The following is a 6,256-nucleotide window of genomic DNA, read 5'->3' as shown; positions in this document are numbered from 1 at the left end:
CCACAATGGTTTTTTTTACGTTACGTATTATATTTTATACTTTTTCTTCTAAGTCAGTGAATATTTGGAGATATTTGCAGAAAAATTATAAACATAATCTAACAAAACTTAACCTACGCTCGCTTCGCTCGTTAACCTTGACTAGCAAGCGAAGCAAGTGTAGGTTAAATATGATTAGGTAAATTTATAATTTCCCTGCAAATACTTCCAAATACCCACTGATTAATACAGTACGTAATATGTAACGTAAAAAACCGTTGTGGGGGGAAGAAACAGAAACCACCCGAAATTTATTCCCATTCCTTCAATTTTATGGACTGCAAATATTTTGGTTTAAATTGCTTACAACTTCTTGTTAGTCAGGAAATAAGTATATTATTACGCTTGTATGTTTAATATCTTACCTATTTTAAGTAAATTTCTGTTAAAAAACTGTTTTCGAGAAAAAGTTTGTATTTTGTTACTAATCGAATTATCAATCTTTTATCTCTCTTAAGTCTCGCTGATATTTCCACTCTTTCACCGAACATTCTTGCTTGGGATATTCAATTGAAACTTCAGTTATTTAGGTTTTTTAATTCAGCTTTGGAGTGCATTATTAAAAAAAAATATTTTACGACCTTATTCAAGAAGCAGAAATCTTCTAAATTGAACTGATGAAATTAAATTTTTTATATTTCACTATTATGCTTGTTTTGTTTTTTAAAATCAATTCACGGGATAGTAAATAACGTAACCATTCGAAGTAATCACATCTTAGTTCTACAACTTAGAAATCACTTAACTTGCGAAGCGCTCGTGCAATCCCATGTGGTCTAGTGGCTAGGATATCTGGCTTTCACCCAGAAGGCCCGGGTTCGATTCCCGGCATGGGAAATTTTTTTTCATTTAAAAAAAATTCCAATGTTACTCAGATATACGGTTTTACGTGAAAATTAATTTTTAAATTAGAGTGATTTAAATCTCTTTTATAAAAATATGTCTTCTTGTATGCGAAGAAACAACTAATTAAAAATAATAACTATAAATAAACACTGTTTATAAGACCTTTTCTGTGATGCTGTAAGATCTAGGTTAAAAACAAGTTAATGGTACAATTTTTAGTTGTAACCGTATTCGAGTGTGGCTTCATTTTATTAGTTTGGTTAAATTTAACCGTCAGAATATTTAAACTTTTAACTCATTAGTGTACGAGTATATCTACCAATTAGTAAACAAGTTTTCTGTTCTCATTTCAAACACACATGTTTTGTTTTAAGTTCGTCATAAAGAGGGATTAAAATGCACGCTGATTAACCCTATTAACATAGGGTAATGGTAGTGGAGTAGTAGGCTGTGTTAATCCCCTGGTGGTAATATAAAGGGTGATAACATTAATTATGAAAACGGCTTTATATCTCAAACCAACATTGACTGTTTAAAGTTTGTTACTGAATTCAATTCTGAAGGTAATACAAAATTATAAAATTACTACTGGGCGTTTTACTTCGTTTTATTACTAACATGATTTTTCAGTTTCTGGACGTTTGATTATTTATACTCGTAACTCTAAAACTAAATCATTAATCGAGAAACGATTTTCACTATCGTTTTTCTCGTAAACGTTTACACTATAATCATGTATCACATGTCCCCTTCTTATTAAAAAAAAGCAAAATTTGATTCAATATGGCGGATCCAACTTGACGGACAAAAATTTCAAACACAGCAAAAAGTAGTAATTTTGTAACAATGTAGATCCGCACTTTTTTAAACTCGTATCCACTAATATCCTTCAGTTTTGAAATATGAAACCATTTTCATACTTAATATCACTCTGTATATGCTATGGTAATGATATTGTTAGCTTTACTATTATAATTTACAATTTTACAAGTTTTTTTTTTTGTCTTCAGTCATTTGACTGGTTTGATGCAGCTCTCCAAGATTCCCTATCTAGTGCTAGTCGTTTCATTTCAGTATACGCTCTACATCCTACATCCCTAACAATTTGTTTTACATATTCCAAACGTGGCCTGCCTACACAATTTTTTCCTTCTACCTGTCCTTCCAATATTAAAGCGACTATTCCAGTATGCCTTAGTATGTGGCCTATAAGTCTGTCTCTTCTTTTAACTATATTTTTCCAAATGCTTCTTTCTTCATCTATTTGCCGCAATACCTCTTCATTTGTCACTTTATCCACCAATCTGATTTTTAACATTCTCCTATAGCACCACATTTCAAAAGCTTCTAATCTTTTCTTCTCAGATACTCCGATTGTCCAAGTTTCACTTCCATATAAAGCGACACTCCAAACATATACTTTCAAAAATCTTTTCCTGATATTTAAATTAATTTTTGATGTAAACAAATTATATTTCTTACTGAAGACTCGTTTCGCTTGTGCTATTCGGCATTTTATATCGCTCCTGCTTCGTCCATCTTTAGTAATTCTACTTCCCAAACAAAATTCTTCTACCTCCATAATCTTTTCTCCTCCTATTTTCACATTCAATGGTCCATCTTTGTTATTTCTACTACATTTCATTACTTTTGTTTTGTTCTTGTTTATTTTCATGCGATAGTTCTTGCGTAGGACTTCATCTATGCCGTTCATTGTTTCTTCTAAATCCTTTTTACTCTCGGCTAGAATTACTATATCATCAGCAAATCGTAGCATCTTTATCTTTTCACCTTGTACTGTTACTCCGAATCTAAATTGTTCTTTAACATCATTAACTGCTAGTTCCATATAAAGATTAAAAAGTAACGGAGATAGGGAACATCCTTGTCGGACTCCATTTACAAGTTGTAGAAATAAATAAACATGACAGGCTTCTTCACTACATAAAAATAGAATTATCAATAAAGTAAATTAACAGTTCAGTATATTTTTATTGCTTATGAAAAAATCAAATTTATATTGCTTATATTTTTACTCAATTGTTTTGTTTATACTCTTTGTTTTTGTTACCGTATTGATAAAAAACCAAGATAATTAATAAATTAATGACGTTATATTAATTGTCCCCTTCGCTTTATTAGTCAGTAAATAAAAATAGTTCAATAACCTGAAGTTTGCAGATGACATTGTCCTCAGCAACTTCGGAAAAGCACCATATTCAGATTTTAAATTATTTAAAACAGGCTAGTAGGGAGGTTGGTCTGAAGTTAAATTATGAAAATACTAAAATTGTAGCAAATGACTTCTTGACCACCGAAACATTGTTGTAGTCAAGGAATTGATCTATGTAGGGTAAACAGTATATTTTCAAGATAGATTGCCAAAAGAAATTTAGAGGTGCATTTCCCTTTCATTCCATAAATAGTGGTATTTACTGCCATAAATACCAGTATTTATGGCATTAAAGATGTTTATCCAACAAAAGATAGATATTAAATGGAAACGTCTTTTCTTATTTATATATAAAAATAAATGTTTGTTGGTTTGTCCCGAATGCGTTCCTATGCCATTCATCCGATTGCGATCAAACTTTGGTGAGTTATGCGCGCGCACGTCCGCGAAGGTTTCTGAATTAGTTTGGACCCGCTAGGTGGCGCTGGGGTCGAGATATTGCGAAAAACTGTATTTATGCTCCAATTTGGCTCATATTCAGAATATGTGTTACTTACATGGAAAGAAATACCTCTGCAAAATGGATCCGCTAGATCGCGCTTGGGTTGAGATATTTGGAAAAATTGCATTTACGGTCCGATTTGGTTTATACTCAGAATATATATTAATTAAGTGAAAAGAAATATTTTTGCGAAAATGGACCCGCTAGGTGGTGCTAGAGTCGAGATATTTCGAAAAATTGTAGTTATGTTCCGATTTGGCTCATATTTGTCCAAAACGACAAATTATTGGTCGACACACAATTAATCATATGTAACCATATAGAGCGGGTGAAGCCACGACGGGGATGCTAGTGTTTAATAAGTATTATATTGCGGTCTTAACATACAGCTGTCAGAGGTGGCCTATAACAAAAGCGTTAAGAAGGAAAATACAAGTTTGGGAAAGAAATATGGAAAGAGGTATGTTGAACATAAAGAAGAGGAACACGGTTTAAAATCAAACTGTTAAACAACTTATACAATTATTTTTTCCTTCATTTTCATTGCACTGTTAGTTTAGATCATTTAGAACTGTAAACGTAGTTCGTTGACTTCGTCATCTCTTACCGACGAAGTTCTGACGAACTCCGTGATTCTATTTATTGTATTTATTATTTTTTTACCTAAAATACATTTGCTCATTTTAAAGATACGATTAAAGAGAAATACAGATTACATAAAAAATGTTAGATTACAAGCCTATAAGGAATTAAATTTTTTAAATAAATTCTTTTTATCTCTGGTGCTTATTAGAAAGTGCATTACGGTAATGAGATACATTCATTACACAAAGTAGTCTGATTAGATAATAATGCTCAATAATATTCATCATCATCAGTAACAATTAGCCACCATTTCAAGAATAAAATTATGTATAAATTAAAATTATATGTTTCATAATAAAATTATATATAGCAGCTGTATTATTGAATATTAATAAAGATTTCTCTAATTAGTTCATTCGGTTAACACGAATTCCATATGGAAATATGAAAGATTTTTTATTTTTTTAGATTGAAAAATGTAGTTATTAACCACCTGATTCTTTTTTTTGATTTTAAAATTATACAAAAAGGATGTATAAATTTTACAAAGAGCTCAATTTAATATAAACAATAATTTTATTAAATATTTAATGGTATTAATTAAAATTAATCTTTTTCTCTTATTGGAATTAGCATGTACGGTAAAGGAATGAATAATATCAGATGGGGTAAACGACCACAAAACAAATCTAAAAATCGGAAATATAATTATTTTTTAGCAGAGTTAAAAAAAGACAGAAATTAACATTTTAAATCGTACGCTTTTTTATTACGTCCAAGCAGTAGCTGTACCAAATAAACCGAATTCAACAATTTTATATTTTACTTTGTAGATGAAATTTCTCTGTTAATCCCGTTGTTAATTTTTATCAAATAGTTTAAATGAAATATTTTTTTTTTAAATTAAAAAAATAAAAACATACGATTTATGTAGACGATTTAAAGATAGATTATATTTTTTTCATTTGTTAGCTATTGGATTGTTATAGTAAAATTATTTATGGAGCCTGGTATTCAAAGTATTGTCAAGAGAAAGTCCAACAAAATCAGCTGAAAAATTTGGTGTACAAAATAATTCGATTCGCATTCCAAAGAGTAGCTTTGTAACAATTTCTTCACATTGTTTCTCTGGATTTCTATTGTTTGTTTATTTCTATTAAACACAGGTTGCTCGGCTTTGCAACTCTTCCAAACGGCTTTTTTCAAAATGGGTAATGATTTCTTGTAGGCCTATTCATATTTTAAATAAACAATAAAAATATAGAATAAACTTTAAAAAGCTACTTAAAATCCTCCTTTAAAATTTAAAAATAATAATTTTTTTGGTTCTTAAATATAATTTTTCTTAAGTGTACGCCAAAAAAGTTTAGATAAAAAATTGCGAACAAGCCGGCGTTTTACTTTAAACATACAACTATGAACAATTTACAATGCTTAAATACCGAATTTAAAAATGCGAAATTAAAAGAATAATCAACAAATATAGTTTTAATGTCTGGATTTGTTTTCATTCAATGAATTTCTATATTAATTTTCTTATTAAGCTGTAGATATTTTGCCTAATTAACTTTTTTTATAAATTGGTTATTAAATTACCACTGATATTAAAGTACTAGGTAGGTACAAGGTATAAAAAAAAATAACTTAAACTCAATTTTGATTTTTTATTATTAAATAAGTAAATGTGGAACCAGAATCAATACACAAAAAACAATTTAAAGCTGAAATTCAGGAAATTAACAAACAGAAAACAAAATAGATTAGCGATGTACCAAAACGTATAATCCCATGTGGTCTAGTGGCTAGGATATCTGGCTTTCACCCAGAAGGCCCGGGTTCGATTCCCGGCATGGGAAATTTTTTTAATAAGAGATTTAAAAAAATATATTTTTTTTATTTTATGTGAATATAAAATTATGTATGCATACTTTATTAACTTTCACGTGAAAATTAAAAAAAAAGTACATTCAGTTATTACGTTTGTCTAAAAAATTATATCTTAACTTACGTGTATATATAATTATGTACATATTACCTGACCAAAATAGAATTAAACATTAAAAAAATAAAATATTTAGTTATTAATTATTTCTTACGCCAATTTTGGTCAT

General features: G+C 29.4%; 2 non-coding genes across 2 annotated transcripts; both read left to right on the top strand.

The window, feature by feature from the left end:
* Positions 1–804: 804 nt before the first annotated feature.
* On the top strand, positions 805–876 carry TRNAE-UUC (transfer RNA glutamic acid (anticodon UUC)). Its single transcript has one exon. It is a non-coding gene; the product is annotated as a tRNA-Glu (tRNA).
* A 5,053-nt stretch (positions 877–5,929) lies between these two features.
* Positions 5,930–6,001, top strand: TRNAE-UUC (transfer RNA glutamic acid (anticodon UUC)). Its single transcript has one exon. It is a non-coding gene; the product is annotated as a tRNA-Glu (tRNA).
* Positions 6,002–6,256: the final 255 nt, after the last annotated feature.

Source organism: Lycorma delicatula, chromosome 2, assembly GCF_047948215.1.
Source record: "Lycorma delicatula isolate Av1 chromosome 2, ASM4794821v1, whole genome shotgun sequence".
In the NCBI taxonomy this organism is placed as follows: domain Eukaryota; kingdom Metazoa; phylum Arthropoda; class Insecta; order Hemiptera; family Fulgoridae; genus Lycorma; species Lycorma delicatula.
The sequence above is the reverse complement of the archived record's forward strand: the minus strand, read 5'-3'. Positions and strand labels throughout refer to the sequence as shown.